General features: G+C 40.4%; 1 long non-coding RNA gene across 1 annotated transcript in view; it reads right to left on the bottom strand.

Annotated features, from left to right (window-relative positions):
• Positions 1–297: 297 nt before the first annotated feature.
• The window catches only part of LOC135220737 (uncharacterized), a 221,278-nt gene continuing 194,758 nt past the window's right edge, over positions 298–26,817 (bottom strand). Inside the window, exon 3 of the long non-coding RNA XR_010315780.1 lies at positions 298–419. This is a non-coding gene — a long non-coding RNA (uncharacterized LOC135220737). The remainder of the gene's footprint in view (positions 420–26,817) is intronic.

Genomic DNA, 26,817 nt, shown 5'->3' with positions numbered 1-26,817 from the left:
ATACCTAATGTAAAGGACCAAGGGTTTGTATATTGTGTGGGAAGAAATTCTAATAAATCAAAAGCAAATACAAAATATATAAGAAAAGGACTTACAAGAATAAAGTAGTCAACTGGATGACAAAGTACAGTATGTATGACATTAAATCCTTATTACTATCTGTGTGTACTTTACAATCAAAGGAAAGTGTAAAATAAATAGTTATGGGAAACGAACATGAATAAATAATTTCATGATTAAGTCTTAATAATCATTCAACTTCTCCAAATGAGTATTTATACATGGAGGACTACCTTGTGTTGGATTGTGGTCCAGTTGATGGTGGTCGCGGGGTGGTAGGCTGAGTTTCCTCATTCTCACCCATGTCCATATTTGCCTCATCCTCTTTCATCTGTGACACAGCACTATCCTCTCCTCCACTGATAGAGAACATGACAATATATTAACCAAACAAACTAAATATAATTCAGTAAAAATGATATTGTAATGATACAATTAAGTTTGTTCATACTTACCTGGCAGATATATATATAGTCTGTATTTTTCCGAATCCGACAGAAATTTAAACACTTACGACACACGCAGTGGGAGTCAGGTGGTTAGTACCCATTCCGCCGCTGGGAGGCGGGTATCAGGAATCATTCCCATTTTTCTATTCATAATTTTTATTTCCACTGTCTCCTGAGGGGAGGTGGGTGGGTACTTGATTATATATATCTGCCAGGTAAGTATGAACAAACTTAATTGTATCATTACAATATCATTTTGTTCATGAAACTTACCTGTCAGATATATATATAGCTGAATCCCACCTTTGGTGGTGGGAGTAGACAGAATAGAAGATTTTAGGAAACATATATATGCAGATAATTGATATCTTGATTCCTTACCTGTTAGCATAGCTGACTTCGTGGTTACTGCCGCGTAAGTCTGGCTTGTGCTACTAGAGTTGCCAGCGAGGTAGAGACCTATATAGCTGGTGCACTCCAGATGATCTGTCAACAGGGGCGAGACCACGACGTGACTAGACCATATTGACCATACCATGAGGGCTAAGAAGTAAAATAAATATATATATAAAAATATATATCACCACCTGACCCACCTAGCCAAAGTTAAGGTGTGTTTAACTAAGGCTTAAGAGTTAAGAAGTCACCGTTGTCGGCAACTCAACTACTAAATTAAGAGCTCTTCCTAACCATTTTTCTACAGGATAGGATGAGTGGTACTTCTTGCCCCCAAGATTGTGTCTGCAGACACGTATGGCCCAAGCGAGCAGCAGATCTCATATGCCATCTTCACATCTCGCAGGGAGTGTGAATTGAACACAGAGTTGCTTCGCTAAAACATGGTACTCAGGATGTTGCTGATTGCCATGCTCTGTTGAAATGCTTCCGAGGCCGCGCCCTCACCTCGTGAGCATTCAAATCAAAAGATTTCAAATCTTTGTGCAAACACAAAGAAGGAGCTTTTTTGAAAGACCTCCTTAACAATAAAGCCAGGGTGTTCTTCGATATGGGGCAAGTCCTGGTCTTTTCAAACACTGCAGATTGTCCGTTACGACTTCGACTTTCTTGAGTTTTATGTAGATAAAACTTGAGAGACCTGACAGGGCACAGGACTCTCTCTGGCTCCTGCCCACTAACTTGTGCCATCCTTGCTTCCAAGCTCCTGGCCCAAGGACAAAACGGGTTTCCATTCTTAGGCCATAACGAAAAGCTTAGAGAGCACACCGCCTTGTGTTCTCTAAAGCCAAAACTTGTGACGATGGCTTAAAATCTCACTAACCCTCTTTGTCGTATCTAGGGTGGTTAGAAAAATGCCTTCCTGATCAAATGCAAGAAGTTAACAGGTAGGAGATGTTCGAATGCTTTGACATCAAGAACTTCAGACTATGTCTAAGTTCCATATTGAAAGCTTCGATCTGGACATGCACAGTCAGTCCTTCTGTACTAACGTCAGGTGACCGACCAGTTTGACCAGTCAGACGAATCAAGGACAGCAAGGCTGTACCCTGAAGACCATAAGGCCACATTCTTCGCTGAAGGATGAGTGTTTGGACTGCCTGGGCGATTCAAGCTAAGCAAACCTTGGGGGGTGTATCAACGCAACCCAACGTCGTTAGCGAATCAACTCCTGAGCCACTCCTGACTCGAGCTTCTGGTGCCAGGAGAAAGGAGCGAGGAGCAAAAAGGCGATTCAGTCCCGAAGGACGAATGCCTGACAGTCCAACCTGGTCTCATTTTGTTAAACGATCATCGGGGGTGTATAAACGCAACCGACTTCGTCAACAAGAAAATCAGGGCTACTATATGTCTCCTGATCTCGCACGAGTGTCTGACTCCGAGAAAACAAGTGAGACAAAAAGTAGATGGTGAGCGAGTTTCGAGATTTCCACAGAACTCAAAGAATCGTGAAGGGCTTTGTTGTTTGACAGAAGCAAATCTCTGAGCCCAAAGGCCGTCAACAACTATTTGCGTATTCTTTAATAGTTGTGACTGCCAGCTTATCCCATTACTTCAAACGGAAAGGGAAGACTGCAATCTTATGCTGTCAACATCTCGATAGTCTGAACGTAGTCAGACTCAGAGCGGAGAGGTTATAGGTACCTTTCGTGTTAAAGGAGACCGACTCTCTCGGAAAAGTCCTTGGAAGGACGTGACCTCTGTGAATCTAGGGTCTTGAAGGCCAACATGGGGCGATTGGCGTCATTGTCGCTCCCTGTGATGATATAAATCATCTTATTACATTTCCTAAGTGATTGAAAAAGGGGAAAAGAGACTAAAACATCCATCCCCGTTCAATATCATAGGATGGCGTTTAATGTTACCGCTCCCGGATCGAGAAAAAGGGAGCAGAGAAGAAGAAGCCTCTTCGTCCTCAACCTAGCGAAGAGATGAATGAAAGGACGTCCCTAAAGTCTCCACAACTCTAAACATACTTCTAAAGAAAGATTCCACTCGGAAGTCAGTAGTTGCTGCCTTCGATCGAGACGATTCGAGCGGACTTTGCAATCCTGTAACGAACCTCTAGAGGATCGTTCCATTCTACGCCTTTTGTTATAATAGGCTCTTTCTCGTAAACCCAACCGGGACCGAGAGAGAATACTTCCTAAGATATGAGAGAGCTGTGGAAGATCAGAGTTGATATGGACCATGGTTCCAAAAACTCGTTTCGAGGACTGGAGGGACGACTGAATTGCTTCCACTTCTTTCAGATTATGATCCAGGACATCTGAAACCCTCTCCAGATGTCCGGCACTTCTTTCTATCACCTCAAGAGATACTTAACGCACCGAGAGATGTTCAGAATCATTCCTAGATCTTTAATAAAATTTCAGTTTCCCGGTAGGAAAAAAACTGTAGAGGTCTGAATTGCAGTCTATTCAGGGAAACAAACGTTCTTTAGGAAGGGAAATGGTCCCCAGCAAGCTCATCCATTCCCTCACACAGTATGTTTACTTCCCTAATAAGGCTGCGCTTTGCCTAAGCAAGAGAGCATATAATAGTGCAATGTTGTGGTAGACTCGTAGTCCTATACCGTGCGGTAACGAGCACCGAAAGGAGTAAGATATCTCTGTAGAACATATTAAGGCCAAACGAATGCAATGTTTATTCATGTAAAAAATCCCCTCAATCTTAGGCTAAAGTCCGTGATTGTAGGGCAGAGATACAGTTCGTCAGTCAATCCCGCAGGAGAGAGAGAGACGTAACTGCCAGCACAGAGATACGGTTAGGCAGTCATCCCGCAGGAGAGAGAGACTTAACCTACAGCGCATGACAGCGAACGAGTTGGTACTGGCTCGTTTGGACTGGAGGAGAGGAGTCAGAGGACAGTGACAGCAGCAGCTTACGATAGTCCGTCATCGTCGTCTCTTAACTTTATGCCTGGGTTGCCAGCTACCCTATTCTATGAAGAAAAAGGTCCGTTATTTTTAGCATAAAGAGACTCTCAAGCTGGTATATTTAAGCGAAACAGAAAACGCTAAATATACAGATGCGTTTGTGTCGTCAGAACACTACCATACAACGGTAAAAGATAAATCGGAAACTCCTGGAAGGCTGCAGGGAGTAACGATTAAATGTCCTTAAAATGGACCATAGACCTCTCGGTTGCCATCCGAAGAGGTAACTACAGCAAGCGTATATGACTTGAACCAACCAGAAATAAAATAACGCAAGGCAAAATATGAAATTATATCACAATAAAGTTTGTTCATACTTACCTGGCAGACATATATATAGCTGAATTCGGAAATACAGCTACATACATATCGGACAGGCAAGTTTCATGAACAAAACTTAGGAGAATCGAAAGCAGTCAGCTCAAGCTTCTTATGTTATTGGACATAAGCGTTCATTGACGTAGTCTACAGTTGTTATTTAATGTCTTGTACGAGTCTGCGAATGACGAATGAGAGCTCTTACGAATCTTGTCAATAAGAGCTTATTCGCTTACGCATTAATGAGATGTTTGTCAATGAGAACTAACCCATTTACGGGACAAAGAGATATTTTGTCAATGAGGGATACCCACTTACTTGACAAAACGATAGTATATTGTCAATGGGGGAAAGTCACTGAATTGACAAAACGTAATCCAGGAAGTCGAGCATTTTATTTTCCGATTCCACCCGTCTCAAACGAGGAAGGGGCAAGAATCCTGTTAAGAGACTGGGCTTACGTCATATAGAACGACGATGTTCAATTCGGCAGCGTAGTCCCGACTAGGAACTAACAAAATCTATCATCTGAAAAAAGCCCTTTCAGATGGGCTAAAAAGCTGGCAAAATTATCCTGGAAGAGGAGGAAGAAACTCTCCAACCAGCTTCCTCTCCCGTATCACAACTAATGCCTGCTAAAGCTTAAAATTTATTGGCAGTATGGCAAAGGCAGTCCTGTCTTGCACTTTCCTGAAGAGCGTACTTTTGATGAGTGCCTTTGCAAGAATCCTACTGAACGTTGCCGAGAGTCCTGACGTGCAGGACATCGAGCCTTTATAACCCGTAACTGCCTTATCGCAAAGTCTTGACTGCGGTAGTGGCAACTTAAATTTATTGGCAGAATGGCAAAGCTTGCGGTAGAGCAAACGAGAACTTCCCTTGAGCTTTCCTTAACTCCATCCACCTATGCGAAAAGCAATATTAATTGACAGAGACCTCTTGAATTCACGAAACCCGATGTCTTGCTGGGTTTCGAAGAAGAAGTTGTCTGTTCACTTTAAGCTTACTTCCGAAGCACTGCCTACTTCACATTCTTTGTAGGTGAGGTAGAAGGTATCATCGAAGGTAGAGGTAAAAATTCTTTAAGCCCAAATCTGAAACAACAAGAGCTTGAAGAGTTCAACAGAAACGTTCAGCCAGGCGACACACCTGGCGTGCGCTGGTGCACGCTCGGCGTCCACTGGGAGCGCGTTCTCGGCGTCCCCACTGGAGCGCGCTCGGCGTCCACTGGAGCGCGCTCGGGCGTCACTGGAGCGCGCTCGGCGTCCATTGGAGCGCGCTCGGGCGTCCACTGGCGCGCACGCTCGGCGTTTCCCACTGGCGCGCGCTTGGCGTGCACCCGCGCGCCCCTGGCTTGGGCGTCCGCTCTCAAAAGCTTACTGCTACTATGACTTCTTTTACGTATTTCTCGGTGGAAAGACGGACACGAGTTCAGGCGACGTTCGCCTTCTTACTTCTCACTGAAAACGCATAACGAGAGAGAGAGAGAGAGAGAGGACGTGAAGCGTCCTCTTCTATAAAGCTTCTATTTAGAGGGCGCGAGTCCATCCGAAAGCTCCAACCCCACCTGCGCGGGGAAGGAGGACGCTTCGAGGACGAGAAGCAATCCTTCAGGATTCGTGCACGTGCACGCACTTAGGCAGTCTGGGGATTTTCATCAAAAAGAAACTGCCGAAGGCACGCCAGATCGGTGGGGGTTCCTCGTAACCCTCCTTCGGCTTTCGACATGCTCTCTCCCTCGTTCTGGAGTCAAGCAGAGGTCCCGGCCTAGAGGCGAAACGAGGCCGATCTGACGCACCCTCCACTACACAAGGGGTATCACTGCACTTCTGCACTTCACTTTTACTCTCTAAAGCAAGCACTTTCGATTCTAAGTTACGAATCGAAGGAGTATCAGAGAAAGGGCAATTTCTCTACAGACACTGCTTAGGGCCCGAAGGCAACACTGCAGGGTTAGGAGTAACAATTACAGAAGTAGCACTTCACAGCAATGGAAAGGAGAGCGAGCACCTCTCGTAGACATATACATAGCCCGTAGGCCATACTACAGGGTTATGCAAAATAAAGTCTACAGGAAGGTTAGCAGGTTCACTACCCTGACTTTTGTTACTGATTAATTGCGTACATACGAATCATACGTCTTCCTTACGGAATTAGACATGTTTACTGATTAATTGCGTACATACGAATCATACGTCTTCCTTACGGAATAGACAAAATCTCACACTCCTTACATGACAAATCTCAACAAAGAAGCAAGACCCATACCCCTCGTACATACCAAGTGCGAATCTACCGAAGCTTTCGGTAGCCACACCCTATCTTTGCAGACAACCCCGTCTGAAACTAGCCTAACTAGATTCAGATATTTTATGCAAAAATGAATCAAATTCAAATCAATTTAAGATAGCGTATGCCTAGCCACAAATCCAAGTGAATAAATCAAAAGACAATTAGGATACTTAGCGGCAATGAAGTTTCCAAAATCCTAAGACGGAGGTACTGAAAACAGGTGTTTTCAGCACCGGCGACAGAAAAATTATGAATAGAAAATGGGAATGATTCCTGATACCCGCCTCCCAGCGGCAGGGAATGGGTACTAACCACCTGACTCCCACTGCGTGTGTCGTAAGTGTTTTAAATTTCTGTCGGATTCGGAAAAATACAGTCATATATATATCTGACAGGTAAGTTTTCATGAACAAACAATAAAATAAATAAAATTCAGTAGACATAATAGTAAGTTACTTTTAATGGCAGTATCTCGACACATGGCCACATTTATGTGCATTTACAATACCTTCAATCTTCATCACTGGCAGCATTATATTCCTTAAAATCTTCCCGTTACAGTATTGAAGATCACAAAAAAACCAAAATCAGTTAGTTGTCTTCACCTTCAGTAACTTAAAACACTCACAATGACAATTAAAACAAAATATTCCTACAAATTCAAAACAAAATTAGCAGACTACCAATAACTTGAGGTTTGAGGGTCAACAAAATGCCATGCCTGAACTAAACAAAGACACACTACTGTTTATGGTTCTTATAGTCTTACTCTCCTTTCAGGATAAGAGACACGAGTCTATTCTCTGATGGGATAAATGCAAAATAAAAAAATATATATTTATCAACTGCTGTTAACCATCACCTTTTTATTATATCAGATTATCCCTACAAAGGACTGGGTATCAATAATTTATATAAATTATATACAGGCAGCCTGTGGTTAACAGCGCAATTGTTTAATGGCGAATCAGTTTTACGGCTGTTGTCAAAAATATTCATTAAAAAAATGATATTTTAATGATAAAATAAGGTTTCACATATACCTACCAAACAATTACATTAGCTGTAAGCTTTCTCACCTGGCAGTTGAAAACTCAAATTTCCTGGCGGCGGCGTCAGCGCTGCCATCATTCGTGTAGGTGATACAGGTCCCGCCCACTTTCAGGAATACCCAGTACTGCTGAGCTAACTATTGTCAATTCGTTGAGCAGCAATGTCCATCTGTGGGGAGGAGGGAGGGCTTTGATTATGTAATTGTTTGTTAAGTATATGTGAAACCTTATTTTATTACTAAAATATCATTTTCACATAAGTGACTTACCAAACAATTACATTAGCTGAATCCACATTACCAAGAAGGTGGGTATATGGACAGCTTTATGAACAAAAACAATAATCATGTGCTCACATTATATATAATGTTGGCAGTACCTTTACCTTGTGAGAGAGCAGCTACAGGTAGATACTGCCTCTGGTCGGCGCTCTCATCACATGTAGGAGACATCAATAATTTGCCCTTGCCCTGGGTAAAAGACCAGATAAAACCACAACACCATCACCTACACTAAAAACCATATGATACCCTTAACCAGATATAAGAACTGACGAGTACTTCGGGTACATATGCCCCCAGGCTTCCCAAAAACTCAACAACCTCAAATCCAAGGCGAGGAGATAGTAGAGGGAAAAAACTGAGTCCCCCCTATGCTTCCTCTTCCAACACCATTCCCACTACTGACAATGGTCCCAATCTAAAACAGTTTTCGAAAGTAGTTTCTATCTCCTTCAAATAGTGCATCACAAACATCGATTTCGACCTACCAATGTTGTGTTGCATAATGGAGGATAGAGACATATTTTGTCTGAAAGCCAAAGACGTTGCTACTGCATGAATCTCATGCGTCTTCACTTTTAGCACACAAAGAGTTTGTTCCTAAGTTTGGGCATGCGCTTCTCGAATCAAACTCTTCAGGAAGAACGACACTGCAGTCTTTGAAAGAGGCCGAGACGGGTCTCTCACCGAACACCAGAGTCGGTTTGACTGTCCTATTAAAGTTTCTGTCCAAGTCAGGTAGTGTCCGATGGCTCTGACTGGACACAATATACGTTCCTCATCTTCTGCCCCGACTAAGTCCGTTAAGTTCTTTATCCTGAAAGAACAGGGCCAAAGATTCGAAGGATCCTTGTTCTTAGCAAGGAACTCAGTTACATATGAGCAAACTGCATCGCCCTGGGCGAAACCCACTTCCTTACTCATTCATTGCCTGCAACTCGCTTACTCTTCCCGCTGTAGCTAAGGCGACTAGGAATAGTGCCTTCCTAGTTACATCTCTTAAGGTTGCCGAATTCAACGCTTCGAATTGGGGACTGGAGAGCCACCTTCAAACTACATCCAAATTTCATTCCACTTCTTCGGGCTTGAATATTTTGGAGGAACTAAAGGATCTGATCAGGTCGCTGATGTCCTGTTTTGACGAGATGTCGAGGCCTCTATGTTTAAATACTGATGTAAGCATGGACCTATATCATTAATAGTCGAAAGTGGGCCAACTTCTTGGAGTCCCTCAGAAATAACAAAAAAACTGCAATTTCTGTTATAGATATTTCAGAAGAAGAGATGCTAGTTGTTTGCACCATGATCTAACATTTCTTTTCCACATGGACTGGCAGAGTTTGGCAGAAAGAGCTTCTTCTGCAGCTAGCAATAGCTTCGTACGCCCTTCGCAAAAAACCTTTTGCTCTGACGAGGTTCCTGACAGCCTGGATCCTGTCAGGGTCAGAGCAGAAAACCCTTGGTGATATCGGTTGAAATGGGATTGTCTGAGAAGCGATGGATTTTGTGGAAGTAGTCTGGGAAAATCCACTAGCAGACTGAGAAGGTCCGGGAACCACTCTTTCCTGGGCCATAATGGAGCTACTAGGGTCATTGTCACATTCTGGTGTGATTGAAGCTTATTTAATACCTCTCTTATCATCCCGAAGGGAGGAAAAGCGTAAACGTCTAGTCCTGTCCAATCTAGCAGCATTGGATCTGTTCTCCATGCAAGTGGTTCTGGAATCAAGAGAACAGAAAATAGGGAGGCGATTGTTCCTTGATGTGGCAAACAGGTCTATTGATGGTCTTTCCCAAAGCTTCCAGAGGTCCTGACACACTCTCGTTCAGAGTCCATTCTGTCGGTAAAACCTGATTCACACAACTCACTTCGTCTGCAATAACGTTCATATTTCCTTGGACGAATCTTGGAAAAGGGGTGATCCTTTTCTCATTTGTCCAGGTGAGGAGATCTTCAGCTATCTTGTTGATAGAGAACCAGTGGGTCCCTCCCTGCTTCCGTGTGTATGACAACGCTATGGTGTTGTCCAAATAGATCGCTATCTTCCTTCCAGTGACTAGAGGGTCAAATGCTTGTAGTCCTAAGAAGTTTAATTCTTTTACCTTGATGTGTAAGGTCTTTTCTTGTTCTGTCCATAGACCTAATACTCTCCTGTCTCCTAGAAGGGCTCCCCATCCGCTGTCCAAGGCGTCTGAGAAGAACTGCAGGTCGGGGTTTGACATGACTAGGGAAAGTCCTTCTTGTAATCTTTTCCTCCAATATCACCAACGAAGATCCACTTTTATCTCTTCCGTCAAAGGGAAGACTAGCAAGTCTGGTTGCATCTTCCGAGATCAATTTGCTTTCGCGAAGAACTTAAGTAACCTAATGTGTAGACGTCCTAACCTGGCACAACTCTCCACTGAAGCCAAGGTCCCGAGGAGGATAATCCATTCGAGGGCTGAGCAGGACGGGCGAACAAGAAATTGTTGGATGTTGACAGGCAGGACTCTATCCTCTTCGGGGAGAGAAAAGCCCGAAAAGCTAGAGTGTCTAGTATCATCCCTAAATAGAGAATCCTCTGAGTTGGAATCAATTGGGACTTCTCTGTGTTTATTAGAATACCCAATTGTTGTGTCAAAATAAGTGTCTTCTCTAGGTCCTTCGCACACTGATGACTGGATCTGGCTCTCAGGAGCCAGTCGTCTAAGTAAGAAGCTGTGTTGATCCCCATCAAATGCAGCCATTTTCCTAGGGGAGCGAGAATTCAAGTAAATACTTGAGGGGCGGTTAACAGTCCAAAGCAGAGGGCTCTGAACTGGAAGACTCTCTTCTTGAAGACAAATCTCAGGGACTTCCTGGAGTTCTGATGGATGGGGATATGGAAGTATGCATCCTTCATGTCGAGAGACACCATCAAGTTGCCCAGTTGGATGGTCGACATCACCGATCGACTGGTTTCCATTCGGAATTTCGTCTTCCGGACGAAGATGTTCAGAGCGCTTTAATGGGGGTTTTTTTTTCCAAACATGGGTCTCCATCCCCCTGATGCCTTGGGGACTATGAAGAGCTTCTTGTAGAATCCTGGGGAGTTCTTGTCTGTTACCTCCTCTACGGCTTCTTTGCTGCTGAGTTCTTCTACTTTGGCTAAAGCCAAAGCTCTTGTTGGCCCTGTCGAGTATGCTGTCAAACAGATAGGTGTATTGGACAATGGTGGGTCCTGTGTAAATGGGATCACATATCCCTCTTGAAGCACCTGTATTACCCACTGTTCCGCTCCTCTTTGGCTCCATTCCTCCCAGTAGTCATGGAGTCTTGCCCCCACAGGTGTGTGAAGGACCTTTCATTCATTTCCCTGCTGTTTTAAAGGGAGGTTTCTTGCTAGACTTAGAAGTTGGTCATAGGTTAGTCCTTGGTCTCTGCTGCCACCTCGACTTACCTCCTTGAAAGGGATGCTTTTGTTGAGGGGAAGCTTTAGCTCCTGTCGCTGGAGGTTCCTTAGGCCTTCTCTCTGACTGTGAAAGAAGATCATTAGTAGACTTTTTCTTGAGGTTCGACAGTACCTGTTGAATAGTTTCTTCTGGGAACAGGTGAGACTTACTCAAGGGGGAGAACAACAATGCTGATTTTTGGTTCATGGTTACTCCTCGAGATGTGAAGGAGCACCATTGTTCTCTCTTCTTGAGTACTCCCAAAGTAAACAGAGCGGCAAATTCCCCTTAACCGTCTCTCACTGCCCTGTCCACACAGGACAAAACATTGAGCCAGTCTGCAGAAAATTCTTCATCCAGAGACTGGCAATCTTCTATTTTTCTGGCCAAATTTGTTGGACTGTCGACAGGCAGGACTATATCCTCTTCAAGGAGAGAAAAGCCCAAAAAGCTAGAGTGTCTAGTATCTTGGGACTTCTCCGTGTTTATTAGAATACCCAAATGTTGCGTCAAAATAAGTGTCGTCTTCTCTAAGTCCTTCACACACTGATGACTGGATCTGGCTCTCAGGAGCCAGTCGTCTAAGTAAGAAGCTGTGTTGATCCCCATCAAATGCAGCCATTTTCCTAGGGAAGCGAGAATTCAAGTAAATACTTGAGGGGCGGTTGACAGTCCAAAGCAGAGGGCTCTGAACTGGAAGACTCTCTTCTTGAAGATGAATCTCAGGGACTTCCTGGAGTTCTGATGGATGGGGATATGGAAGTATGCATCCTTCATGTCGAGAGATACCATCCAGTTGCCCCGTTGGATGGCCGACATCACCGATCGACTGGATTCCATTCGGATATTTCGTCTTCTGGACGAAGAGGTTCAGAGCGCTTACGTCCAACACGGGTCTCCATCCCCGATGCCGTGGGGACTATGAAGAGTTTCTTGTAGAATCCTGGGGAGTTCTTGTCTGTTACCTCCTCTATGGCTTTTTTGTTGATGAGTTCTTCTACTTCTTTGGCTAAAGCCAAATCTCTTGTTGGCCCTGTCGAGTATGCTGTCAAACAGATAGGTGTATTGGACAATGGTGGGTCCTGTGTAAATGGGATCACATATCCCTCTTGAAGCACGTATTACCCACTGTTCCGCTCCTCTTCGGCTCCATTCCTCCCAGTAGTCATGGAGTCTTGCCCTCACAGGTGTGTGAAGGACCTTTCAATCATTTCTCTGCTGTTTTGAAGGGAGGTTTCTTGGGAGACTAGAAGTTGGTCGTAGGTTAGCCCTTGGTCTCTGCTGCCACCTCGACTTAACTCCTTGAAAGGGATGCTTTTGTAGAGGGGAAGCTTTAGCTCCCGTCACTGGAGGTTCCATAAGCCTTCTCGCTGACTGTGAAAGAAGGTCATTAGTAGACTTTTTCTTGAGGTCCGACAGTACCTGTTGAATAGTTTCTTCCAGGAACAGGTGAGACTTACTCAAGGGGGAGAACAACAATGCCGATTTTTGGTTCGTGGTTACTCCTCAAGATGTGAAAGAGCACCATTGTTCTCTCTTCTTGAGTACTCCCATAGTAAACAGAACGGCAAATTCCCCTGAACCATCTCTCACTGCCCTGTCCGCACAGGACAAAACACTGAGCCAGTCTGCAGGAAATTCTTCATCCAGAGACTGGCAATCTTCTATTTTTCTGGCTAACGCTGCTATTGTCCAATTCAGAAAACTGAAGACTTCGATCACCTTGTACAAGTTCTTCACCAGGTGATCCAACTCGGGTGAAAAGAACAACAAGGCCGGAGAAGTCTCCTTGGGAGGAGGCAGATACTCCCAAGGAAGGAACTTCTCCTGTCGCATAAAACCTGCAGGTTTTATTCTGCAGCTTTTACGGAGGGTAGGCGCAACAAAGCCTTGCCTGACTCCCTCTTCTTAGCAAACCACTCTTCTACTTTCTTCAGTGCTTTCTTCTAGGACTGAGAGAGAACTGGTTTCGGTAAACCTGAAGGAGCTGATCTATCCTTCACAAACATCAATGGAGGAGAAAGTGGCGAAGCTGGCTCAAAAAAGTCTGGATAAGTGTGTAAAAGGAACCTTAACAGACTAGAATAGGCTGAAGAAGCTTTCAATTCCTGGTCTTGAGTTTCCTCTTCCGACAGGACGGAAGACACCCCGTCTTCTTCAGTCTGCTTCGTTGCTTTCTTCAAAAAGACTAATAATTCTTGAAGTTGATGTCTAAAAGAGCCCAAAGCGGAATCTTCTAACAAAGGTTTGTTCTTCGAATCATCCTTGGTCAAAGTCAAAGTCGTGGCTGTCGTACAGCTTTTCTTCAAAAACGATCTACTGGGAGTCAAAACAACACAAGACATATGAGGCGAACAAGTCAAAACTCCTATCGATACACGACGAGGTGAGTCGACATCGCAAGCGTGCAAGCGCTGGACCGCATGTGAGCGTTTAACTTCGTCCGGAGCTACACTATCAAAAGAGGACTGACAATCTTCCCAGAAAATCTGGTCAGGAGCAAAACTGCAGAAAGGTTGTGGACTCCAGGGCTCCTTGGATTTCTTAACAGGCGGCGGCGTATCTCTCGCACACGGGGCATGTCTCTTCAGCCTTGACACAGGCGCCGACTGCACTTCCGAGTCAGACGACAACTGCACATCACTGATATCTACACCATTCCAGTGGCGTTTCTTAGGCACTCGCAAGTCAACTACATCGACGGAGTCGGCAACTGACAGTGGGCAAACCACCCCAGTTTCCCTTCGACTTCTGGTACGTCTTCTCCTGGGTGCTGGGGAGCGGGACAGTGACCTTCGCCTAAGAGAAATGGGGGGACGGACAGCCACCTCCTCGGACACGACACTGACACTTGGTCTAACACTGGCCTTTTCACTTGACTTCTCTACAAAAGCACGAAAAGACATCACTAAATACATTACGGATTTTACAAGAAAAATTTGAAATTTCTTGTCCACTTTGGACTCTAACATAGAAATGGTGTTGGGGTCGGAAACATGGGATACCTGGACTGGAGTAATTGGTTCTGAAGTTGGAGGACTATTGATAGGTGAAATATGAGACAAAAGTGGAGAAGATAGTGATAGTTTGTTTGCCTCTACAGGCACAGGAGTTGTCTCTACTCTAGCTTTACTACCAGCCCTATGAGCTGCTTTCATTTTCCTATCTTTGTCCATTTTATTCAAATGAGCTTGAAAAGTCTTCCAACCTTGTTCATCCAAACTATGGCACTTATCACAAGTTAATTCCTTGCTACAGCACTGACCCCTACATTTAACACATTTGGAGTGAGGATCATAACACAGTTTAGCTAATCTAGTTTTGCAGCCACTGCTGCAAAACCTAACTGATGATGAACTAGCATCAGACATCTTTGCAATAACTTGCCAATAACAAGGCATCTAACTGTTCTCTGGATTTGCGTACTCACACATTCGCAGATTTCTCTCAGGAACATTTCCCCACATTATTCACGGAAAATTCGCCTATTCTCGGTATTTTTCTATGAGAAATAAGCACAAATTCCTGGGTTTTTTATCAATTTCATCATAAAATGCACTTTTTGTGAAAAAACTATTAGAAAAACCAGGTATAAAAGTTTTTAGTAGTTTTTTCTTGAGCTTTAACTAACGAAATAGGAGGTTTTAAGCATTTTTATAGGGGTTCCAACTATTCATGGGGGGGGGGGTCTGGTACGCATCCCCCGCAAATACGGGGGGACTACTGTAGTTAGCTCAGCAGTACCGGGTATTCCTGAAAATGGGCGGGACCTGTAACACCTACACGAATGATGGCAGCGCCACTGCTGCCGCCAGGAAATTTGAATTTTCAACTGCCAGTTAATAAAGCTTACAGCTAATGTAATTGTCTGGTAAGTCACTTATGTGAAATAAGACATTCTAAGGTATTTTTACAGCACAATTTTTAGTTAACAGAGCCGCTAGTGCCGTTATGTCTAATGAGTACATACATTCGTAGAAATACTGTTCAGACCATAAAGGTTATGCAAATGATATAAAAAAATTTTATTAGGGTAAAATATATGCCCGTGACGCTGTTCTATGGCGAAAATATTGAGTTAGTACAAATTTAGCTATGGATGTGTCGATTTACGTATAAATGTTCATGCTTTTATGTTTAAAATGTGTATGAAAATGTATTATCTATAAGGTATTTTTATTTCTGCACATAAATATAATACAAAAGCAGCTTTTCCAACTGCCCTCCAGTTATCAAAGTGGATGCTTTTTCATGTTCATTCTTGTGAGCTGCTGCCTGCCGCTCTTCTGAAAATATTGAGTTAAAAAAAATTGCAAATTTAGCAATCGATGTGTCGATTTTATAAATATTCATGCTTTTATGTTTAAAATGTGTATGAAAATATATTACGTAAATATAGGGTATTTCTATTTTTGTACATAAATATGATACAAATGAAGGCAGCTTTTGTAACTGCCCTCCATGTTATCAAAGGATGTTTTTTCATGTTTGTTCTTGTCTGCCGCTGTTCTGAAAAATGAATTTACAAAGACTTCATGTGGTTATATTTTATTAATTTGGGAGCTAATTATAACTTCAGCTTTTTGCAAGCTTTTATATTTAAAATGTGTATGAAAAATGTATTACAGGGTATTTTTTTTATTTTTGTATATAAATATGATACAATGGCAATATGCATGCCCATCTGAAGTTTTTGTAACAGCCCTTCACATGATGAAGACAATAGGTTGTTCATTCGCACCCGAATAATGAAATTTTAATTTATGTCATTGAATCATGTTTTTATTACAAATTATATTTACAATTGTTGCATAAATTGATTTTAAAAGACATAACTTGTGTATACATTCAATTTTGCAACACTGCAACTTGTTTATTTTTCCATGCTACGTAGTGACGAAAATTAAGATAAGCACTGAAGAAAAAGTAAATATACATCTTTTCCATAAATCTTTTAAAAAGTTAAACATTACTTCACTGTATCCAATAATATTGTATGTATGTACGTATTCTCATATTATTGTATTATAAAATACTACGGTAGATCTAAGCCAGTATTCCGCGGAGCGGCCAATGTTTTGGTTTGAAAATCAGCTGATGGCGAATACGAGTTTGTTTTGCCATATTTAACGCAATTCTGAGCAAATTTTCTTACTTCTAGTTAGCATAAACAAATATCTAGATACTTGACTTATATGAGAAAAGGTTATTTTTCCTTATGTGACGTGTTTTTTTGTTTGTTTTAGGTTGAAATATGACTTGAATATGACTCGTGATTGTGAACTATTTTTTTTCCGTTAACAGATTATGTTGGTAGCATGTTTATTAAGTAAAAACAACACGTGATTCCGTTCCGATTTTCCTTTAGTATATCATAATACTAACTTTACATTATTTATCTTTTATCAGCGTGAAACCAACAGTAAAATGTGTTCTTTCAAGCACTGCAGTTTTGATTAAAATGGTTTTATCTCAATTTTATCTATGGTTGTGTTTGATGGCATATATTTACTTGAGTTTTATCCTTGTTGCCAATGCACGATAATGGTCATTAGCAGCTTGAACAATTTTCTCAGCTTCAGCTATAACTAGGTTTAAATTTAACAGTATATTTCCCTAATGATCTTTGATCTATAGCGAATAAAGTTATTACATTAAGATATCTCTGTCCTATTCTACATAGTCATTTATAACAACTAAGGTAACTGTGTACTATAGTACAATGATTGAAATACAAGTCAAACAGTTCTTGTTATCCAATTCGGTTGAACTTAGAAAAAAAAAAGTTGTTTCTTGTTCGGTTGTTCATGGCTGTACACATTTACACAATGAGTATAACGTTAAAACCACACTTTCATCATTCTCTTTTGCTGTTTTTAAACTTATGTAACTAGAAGAAGGGATAAAGTTAGGCTATTATAATTTAGTCTCTCATAAAATCGGATTATCGAAAGACGAATTATCGTAACTTGAACATACAGCTGCCTGTACACTGCATTAAACCTTATTATATCTTTATGTACTCTAGACACCCAAAAGATAAAAGGTAGGCTTTTTTCACTTTACAGTATTTATAATACTATAATGTACAGTGATGCTCAAATCTCATGCGACATGACTCCATAGGATTTCGTTCAAAATTCACTAACTGGCAACCTAGCATGCTCCATATTTATCTATTTCCGCATTGAAATAATAGATAAATATGTCACTTGTAGCAAATTTCAGAAAAAACTTGTTCAAAACATTTTCAAAACTCTCGTTCACACATCGCTGAAGCATTTGACCAAAATGAAGTCGTCATCAAGCATCAGTTCAAATGTTAAATAAAAGAAAAGAAAAAAAAAATTGTCATAACAGTAATAATGCTTCCAAAGCCAACATAAAATTTGAAATAGTCCTATTTGATTGCTTTTACACCTCAGTGCTGAAAAAAATGTAAATATGTATATACAAAAGTAGAATGCGCCCACCGATATCAACGTGTGAGGGGAGCGTGTGTGACGTATCATTAGTGTCGGAGCAACAACAACCACCCGGTGTAACATAAGTAGGTCTACACTGAGTAGCAACAATGAAATTATTTTGAAAACACTTACTTTATGTGTTAGACAAATACATATATGGATTTTCATACATAATTAATTGTTATAATTCTGAATTATTTAAAAAAATTATGGCATGCAAGCAAATATTTGTCTATGCAATTATACTATTGTCAAAGCCAAGATATTGTTCCTAGGCCTAGGTGTTAGATTTTTTACTTTACAATTAACAGTCACATCTCTCTATTAACAATTTCTGGCCAGAAAGCAAATGAGGTTATCTACACATTCTTGTTCTTGAAGCTACTTTATGAAAGAATAAATTATACTCCAAAAGCAAGGAGAAGGACTTTTAAGAAAACAAATATTTTAAACCAGTTGAAAAACAAGTGTTCCATATGCCTTGATATTAATACTTATGATATTTCGATTAATAGTCATCTTCTCCATATAATCAAAATCATCATCTTTTATTCCTCAAAGAACAGGTAATCTCTACAAATAAAAACATTAGTAACATTACATCTCATAAGGCTTAGATTAGTCTTTTAGGCCTAACAATCATTTTGCAACATATAGGCAGCTTAAACGCAGCCTAAAACTTCAACATTCAAAGAAAACTGGTTGTAATTCATATTCCTATTGTATTCGTCAAAAAACAGATAATCTCTACAAATAAATTCACTAATAACAGATTATATCTCAGAAGGCTTAGATTATGTTTTTAGGCCTATTAAAACATTTTGCAGCATACAAGCAGCTTAAACACAGCCGAAAGCTTCAAAATTCAAAGAAAACTTGTTTTAATTCATATTCCTACATTGAAAATGTTGTTATGACTGTTGAGCTTAATTAGGTTTACTGTCATAATGCAGCAGACGTAGTTATGTTGACCAGTCCGAGGAGCATGTAAAGTGTGCTTTCATTGATGGCACAGCTAACCTTATCACACCACACTTTGAACTTAGCAGTGTAAAAAAAAATCAGTTCAAATCACACAGATTACAAATTATACCAATGCATAAAAGGGATCATATTTATATAACCACAAGAAAAATAGGGCTAGCAGTGAATTCACAAACTTTTCGACATGTATGACAGAAAAAAAGTAAAACACTACTTGGCAACACCACATTGAGTCTGAGAATCTGAACGATACAAAAAGAATCATGTTGCATGAGATTTGAGCACCACTGTACTGTACAGTGGACCCCCCTATTTGCGGACTCACACATTGGTGGATTTCTCTCGGGAACGTTTCCCCGCATTAATCGTGGAAAATTCGCACATTCACAGTATTTTTCTATGAGAAATATCCACAAAGTCCTGGTTTTTTTTATCAATTTCATCATAAAATGGACTTTTTGTGATAAAACTATAAAAAAACCAAGTATGAAAATTTTTAGTGGGGTTTTCTTGAGTTTTAACTAACAAAATAGGCTGTTTTTAGCATTTTAATAGGGGTTCCAAACATTCACGGGTTCTAACTATTCACAGGGGGGGGTCTGGTACGCATCCCCCGCGAATACGGGGGGACCACCGTACAGTACTACTGTACAGTAAATTCTATAGTATTATACTGCATAAATGTAATTTTACTTATTACGCCATTGCAGGATTACGGCGCCGTTTGACTGGTCTAGGGCACTGTTAACTGGTCTAGTATTCTGAAAGAAGGTGTGCAGCAGCCGTGACATTAAAATTGCTTAACGTCGAAAATCGCTCCGCGTCAGAGGCCAGGAACGGAACCCCTGCCGCTAACCAAGGGCCGCCTGTATATATACGTAAAAAAAAAAAAGGTCAGAATCGGCATGCTTGGTATCATTACCTACATCGTTTTGAAAATTTAAGGGAGCAAGCTACTATACTGCAAAATTCAGTAGCAGATCAGAGCAAAATCTATTAAAGATCCCCAAGACTTCAATTACAGCCAGAATAGACAAAGAGCCCACTCCTAGTAAGCACTATATGACTTGGGTCATTTTATGACTCAGCAACATTTCAATGACCTACAGGGTATCAAGCATAGTCACATAATGCAGCTTCATTACAAGGAAATCGAATTTAATGGCTTAGTACCGCAACTTTTTGCAGAAAAGCAAAGATGAATGAAAGGGCCACGCTTTGACTGCCTGTAATGCAATCCAATGGGGCAAAGTACCAAGGAAAAAAGGATTATATTATGGTCTTTTAACAATAGTGTACTCATATCTATGATTCACTTATTGATAAGTAAGCACTATAATCAACTATACCTTAAACATATTACTTATTTTTTTGCACCCCAAGAGGCCAGGAACCATGAGATGAAACTTTCCATTCTAAACTAAAAACTGAACTCAAAGTACAGTAACATGAATGGAAGTCTCAAACTGTCATTAAAGCTCTTTTCTATGCATAGTTAGTTGTTGTCACACTGAACTAAATACGTAAGCATTCCTCTATCTGTCATGTGCCCTTGTAACAACTAATTGGCTTCACTTTTCACTGAAAATAAAAAATCCTCACCTTGCTAAATTCACTTACAATTCTGGAACTCTACTTCTAAGCTTTTTCCATTCTCACCATTCTCCTGTTTTCACTGATTTCTATCAACTTGAAACAAGCTTTCTTCAGGATATGAGCCCAACTTTTCTCCTTTTTTTGTTACCACTGGAACTAGATAAAAGCATCAGGAAGTCTGTCACTTTGGTCTTTTCATTTACTGATCACTGAGAAGCAATGACTGGAACAACCATTCATCATTCAAAATGCAATGATAAAACAAGCACAAGGGTAATACAGATACTGACATATGTTAATAAAAGCAAGTAGCACTGCAGAAATCAGAGAAAAATCACTTCAGACTATCTACTATGTGTATGCACAATCCCACAAAACAATTCTAAGAAATGCCTCAAGCCAATACTGAGCTGGAACAGCCCTAAGTGTTCTAACCACAGCCAGAAGTACATAATAAATTTGCCGGTAAAAAAAATTATGCAGTTCACATGTAGGTACATTAACCTATATATATCATTACTTTTCCAGAAATCTTCAGGCATTGATATTTCTCCAGATCGCAATTGACTGCATTATAAACATCATGTAAATGCATACGAGGGGGGACCCAAAAGTAACAGAAATTGTGTCATAGAATTTTATTCAGTTATTGTTACATGTTTACAGTCTTATCACCTTCAAAGTATTCTCCATTTGAAGCAATGCACTTATCCAGACGTGTTTTCCACTGTTGAAAGCAATTCTGGAACTCTTGTGAAGTTATGACTTTTAATGACTCCGTCGTTTTCTTCTGAACCTCTTCAACGTCTGCAAAACGTTTTCCTTTGAGGGCTTTCTTCATTCGGGGGAACAAAAAGAAGTCACAGGGAGCAAGATCGGGTGAATAGGGAGGGCGTTGGGTAAGTTTGGGGTCATGCCATTCTTGGTCAGAAACTGTCTCACACTCAAGGCGGTGTGCGCTGGTGCATTGTCGTGAGACGGAAACGCCCGACTGTGGCAAAGTGGAGGGTGGTGGCTTCATCACGACAATGCACCAGCGCACACCGCCTTTTGAGTTGAGACAGTTTTGAGCCAAGAATGGCATGACCCCACTTACCCACCCTCCCTATTCACCGATCTTGCTCCCTGTGACTTCTTTTTGTTCCCCCGAATGAAGAAAGCCCTCAAAGGAAAACGTTTTGCAGACGTTGAAGAGGTTCAGAAGAAAACGACGGAGTCATTAAAAGTCATAACTTCACATGAGTTCCAGAATTGCTTTCAACAGTGGAAAACACGTCTGGATAAGTGCATTGCTTCAAATGGAGAATACTTTGAAGGTGATAAGACTGTAAACATGTAACAATTACTGAATAAAATTCTATGACACAATTTCGGTTACTTTTGGGTCCCCCCTCATACAGTACAGTGCTAAAGTGCAATGGGCTAACAATGGCCATCTAAATACTGTCTTATAATTCAGTACTAATGTCATTCAGGGTATCCTTGCGGGCTTCTAAAACTTAAAAAAATTAGTTATAATAAAAAAAAAATTCCATATAAAATGTTTATAGTATATGTCAATAGTTCTTCTATATATAGCTGAGGAATCATGGTACTAATAGTGACTTTTACATTAAACAATAAACATATCAAAGTTAAACAATTTTCCAATGTAAATATCTGCATTACGCATTTCCAGTGTGTTAAAGGATTTATACTTTCATGTACAAAACCAAAGCTTCTCCCTTCCACAGAAGAGCTTGGTATAACTACTAAAAAGACAAAACAAATTAAATCTCATTGCCAGTAAAGTGAATTTCATGCTGCCAAAAATACTTCATCAGAAGGCAAGCTGCACTATTCAAAAGGTTATAAAAATATGTATAAAACCAGTAAAACGTTCTCCTTCCAATTTAGCCTTATGGACAATGTGAAACTGAAAGTTCTGCTCAAAAGAAACCAAGTAGTAAGCATATAGAAAAAGTTAAGCTCATAACCTCCAGTCTCAAAACCAAGCAAACCTTGATTACATGGAGCAAACTAAACTAAAAATTCACATGACAGTACAGGAGATGATCTAATATACATCAGTGAACATTTTTCAAATGTACAGGTTTCAATGCCCCAATTACTTGTGACATATGCTAACATGGCAATAATTACTGACTCATACCATACACAGGCACTAAAAGTGGAAGTGTTCACATCCACCTTTCACACTTGCTGCCAAATATAAAAGGTGCCAGTAGAAGGTCAAGATATACCATGCTAAGTTAGTGTGAATACAGATATAATACCTCTCTTATCCACTTTATTCTTAACCACACCTGGTGAATCTAGGCTGGCCTATGATGCTTTATGAGGTTCCATTGCCTATGCTATCGTAATCATGCATAGCTAAGTTTGGATATGCATTTTAAACTAATATTTTGACAAAATATAGTAATAAGCTATTGGAAATTATAAAACATTAGCCTTAAACTGTCAAAAGGGAACTTGGGATCAATAAAGTCATGTACGTATACTATTTTTAAATTGTTTTATATCCGTTACCTAAGCACAGCAAAAATTTGTAATGATATGTAATTGGTCTCAAATGCAGACACCGATTGTGACCAATAAATGTAGTAGTAAAACTGTTTCATAAATCTATATATGGAAATCAGCCATCATTATAACCATCAAAGACAACTTGTTTTAAACAGGGCAAAAAGTTCGCGGTCAATTTCTGTTCATGGAAAAATAAGTCAACTGACTTTATACAGTAAATAAGCTATCACTGTTTCATTTAAAAATTACAATTTATTACCCGTACTGGACAGGTAAATACGTATATCGATATGCAGCTCCTCAGGCAAGGTCAACTTTTAGGTCGGCCAATTCAAGAAAAAAACACATCAATGGAAAGAGGAAAATATGCAAATGCACATGGTGAAAGAAAAAAAACTCTAACAAATTTTCCCTACCTTTCACGATAAGTTGAAAATGACTATTTACAATCCCTTGTGGGGCCTCTTTTTACAAGACAATCATAAATTTTACCAACTTATATACGTATGTTTTTCCTAATAAATCATTTTATTTTATTTTTGTAAATTATAATTACAGCCCCACGCAATATCAAAACAGATAAGAAATAAAATCACTAACCAATTCTTAGCATATTTGTTGAAAAATATTTATGTAAATTTACTGAGAACAAAGATTCAGTAACTATTTTATTTTTACATGTTTTTTCTAATATTTCTTTGCAACATTACATTTACAACCGACATACTATCGTAAAAGACAAGAACAACAACCAACAGCAACCCATGGTATATTTATAAGCAAATTTACAAAAAGACGTCATGTGAGACAGACACACGATACATTCCCCCTTGATGTCAGAAGCAGAAGTTTAGTCCTGAGACACCCAGATTTGTAATTTTTGCCAGAGTAAAAGTTGCCATTAGTGAATTTATGGTTTATAAAAGTATTGGCACCTCTTTCTCGCCTGATTCTTTCCAAACTGATGGTGCATAATATTGTTTATCTACAGGATCAATCCATCTACCACCCCAAAGTTGTTATTACTACTCTTGAGAATCAATCCATCCATTAAGGGTTAAAGTTGACTGTATTTTTCCTAACTAAACAAACCTGAGGTCCTTTACAATAGGAATTATTTATGGTGAAGCTGGAACACAGCTGCTAAAATTCTTACACAAGGTGGTTGGGCAGTAACTACTGTCCGGTAGGAGGCGAGACCAGCCTGCCTGGACATAATCATTCCACTTTGGCTTTTGGCCAGGTTTCAGATTGAGGGGTGGCATGAGGTGGACATTAGTGTACAGGATCTCAGGTTTGTATAGTTAAAAAAAATACAATTTACTTTGAAAAATTGTGATTTGTTCCTACACAGTATACAAACCTTGTCCTTTACAATAGGAAAAATCACTGGTTAGAGGAAAGAATCTGAGTGAATCTCTTGAACTGACTGGAGTTTGGCAAACCTGGGCTGCTACTCCTGGTTGATAGAGTGAGGAGGAGTGCCCTGCCTCTGACAATTTGATTGGAGTATAAGAACTGCAGGACCAAGAGTCAGACTTCTGGGCCTTTTCGAATGAGTGAGAAATCGTTACTCATACGAAAAAAGGTGGGAAGAATATTAAGTTTTCAGAGGCATTAAGGCAAAGATCCAAGAAAGATTTACCTTATTTCCTGTCTTTCCTTCCTCCCCTTGCCAAGAAAAGGAGAGGCATTGCCTCTATGATTCTAACAAGAAAAATAAAAAGGAAGCTTGACATTACAGATTTACAGCATCAGACACCAGTCCAGCAAGTGTAGTTTTGAGTCCTATTCTCAGCCCGAAGGAAGAAAAGTATAGAACAAGCAAGGAGGAAGAGGAGAGGCCAGTCACTCACAAATCCTTCTCACCTCTAGAACCACACACCTAAGGTGAGATGCAACCTGTCCTCTTAAAAAGTGTTGGTAAAGAAAACACAACTTGTTGAGCAGCCACCACAGATCTATGGAAAAAATGGTTCCATGGAGGAGTGATAATGGTAGTTTAGATTTGACAACATCTTCAAGGATTGCGTGAGAGAGAGAGAGAGACGAGAGAGAGAGAGAGAGAGAGAGAGAGATGAGATGAGAGATAGATGAGAGAGAGAGAGAGAGAGAGAGAGAGAGAGAGAGATAGTAAAATTGGTGGAGGGATGAATGGGAGTGGTTTGATCGCGAGCACAAGTGTGTGGGTATTGTCCGTTGTGGCAATCGCCAAGTATATCAGTGGCAAGCGTCTGTTACGAGAGTGGGAAGAAGTGAGGAAGTCTGTGAAGTCATAAGAGTTGATTTGGCAGTGGTCTTATCCACTGGTGGTCAGTTGATACTGTGTGATTTGATTGATTTTGGTATTGTAAAGCTGTTGTGCATGTGTTTGTCTGGTTGTGGTGAAGTTGAAGAGGTTGGTTGTGCATTTTGGTGTCTGTGAATGAATGAATGATTGGAAGTTCTCTGGCATCCTGACATCAAAGGTCATTGACGCCGATATAGTTTTATTATAAATAAAGAATATAATTATATGCAATTAAAACCATAAAAGCAAATATATCATTGTAAAAGTTAAATAGCTTTCAGAAGACCTGCTTCTGAAATAAATCTAAAAATGCCACTTGCATTGTATGACACATCATGTCCAAGAATCTTGGTAAGGATGAACCTGCCATCCTCACCTCGAGCCTCAAACAGATATTTATTTCTTTCCGTGCTATAAGTGGGGCATTCAGTCAACAAATGCTTCACGGTCAAGGGTATCAAACAGTCGTCACAATATGGTTGGTGTTGGCCAGCTAGCAAAAACTCATGTGTCATCCGAGTGTGACCAATTCGGAGACGACAAAGAGTAGTCTCCCACTTTCGGGGCATCACGTTATATTTCCAAGGGGATATAACATTTGTTATTTCTCTCATCTTATTCTCAGCTAAGCTTTCCCAATGCTTTTGCCAATTATTATAAATAAAATTCTTAATTGTAGGTAAAAAATCATTACATGGAAGGGGATACCTTCTTGGTAGCAACTCAGCTGCAGCATTCTTTGCCAGTGAATTTGCCTCCTCATATCCACACACACCTACGTGTGCCAGAACCCAACAAAATCTAACTGTTATGCCTTTCAGACCAATAATAAAAAGCCACTCTAAAATCGTTTAAAACCAAAGGGTTACTAGAATTAAAAACTTCTAAAGCTTGAAGGACACTTCTTGCATCACTAAAAATGGTAAAATTGCCCTCATCTTTTAATGCTATTTTCTCAATAGCGGTTAATATGCCATATAGTTCTGCAGTAAATATGGAAGATACTAGAGGAAGTGCACCTCTACAATTAAAAGAACCACTATATACTCCAAAATCCAACGCCAGCATCAGATTTGGAGCCATCTGTATATATAAAAGTCAATTCCCTATGTTCTTCGACATGTTCATGAAAGAGAGACCTGGCTTCTAATTCACTCATGTTCTTTTTTATACAATAAAATATTTACAAAAGATATATCTGGTAATTTCCATGGAGGGGTTGGTGATATCCTAAATGGAAGAAAACTCTATTTCTTGCTATATCAAGACCGTTTATTAATTGTTTTACCCGAAAACCATAAGTTGGTGATTGGGGTCAGTGTTGGTGTTGGCAGTTTGTCGTGCCGAGTTTGAGTTGTATGGTTGTTGTGTTGTTCTGAGCTGTTGGTGGTTGTTTGCGTGGTGATTGGGGTATTGTTTTTTTGGTTGTTGTATGGTTTTGGTGTTTGTCTGTCTTGGGTAGTGAAATTCTTGGCGGTTGTTGTGTCTTGACTAGCCTATATCCAGCAGACAGCACAGCCTAGCCCTAGTATCTAGATTCTGAGGTGAGTACATGTGCTTGTGTTTTGGGTGTTCTGTGTTCGGTAAACCAATTGTCCTGCACGTAATTAGTAACGTAAAGGGGATGGTGTAGCTGTAGGAACTATTTGGCGGCTGGCACAGCTATGGTAACTGTGGGAAGATTGCTTGCTTT

This window comes from Macrobrachium nipponense, chromosome 2 (assembly GCF_015104395.2).
Source record: "Macrobrachium nipponense isolate FS-2020 chromosome 2, ASM1510439v2, whole genome shotgun sequence".
In the NCBI taxonomy this organism is placed as follows: domain Eukaryota; kingdom Metazoa; phylum Arthropoda; class Malacostraca; order Decapoda; family Palaemonidae; genus Macrobrachium; species Macrobrachium nipponense.
This window is presented reverse-complemented; position numbering and strand designations above follow the sequence as displayed.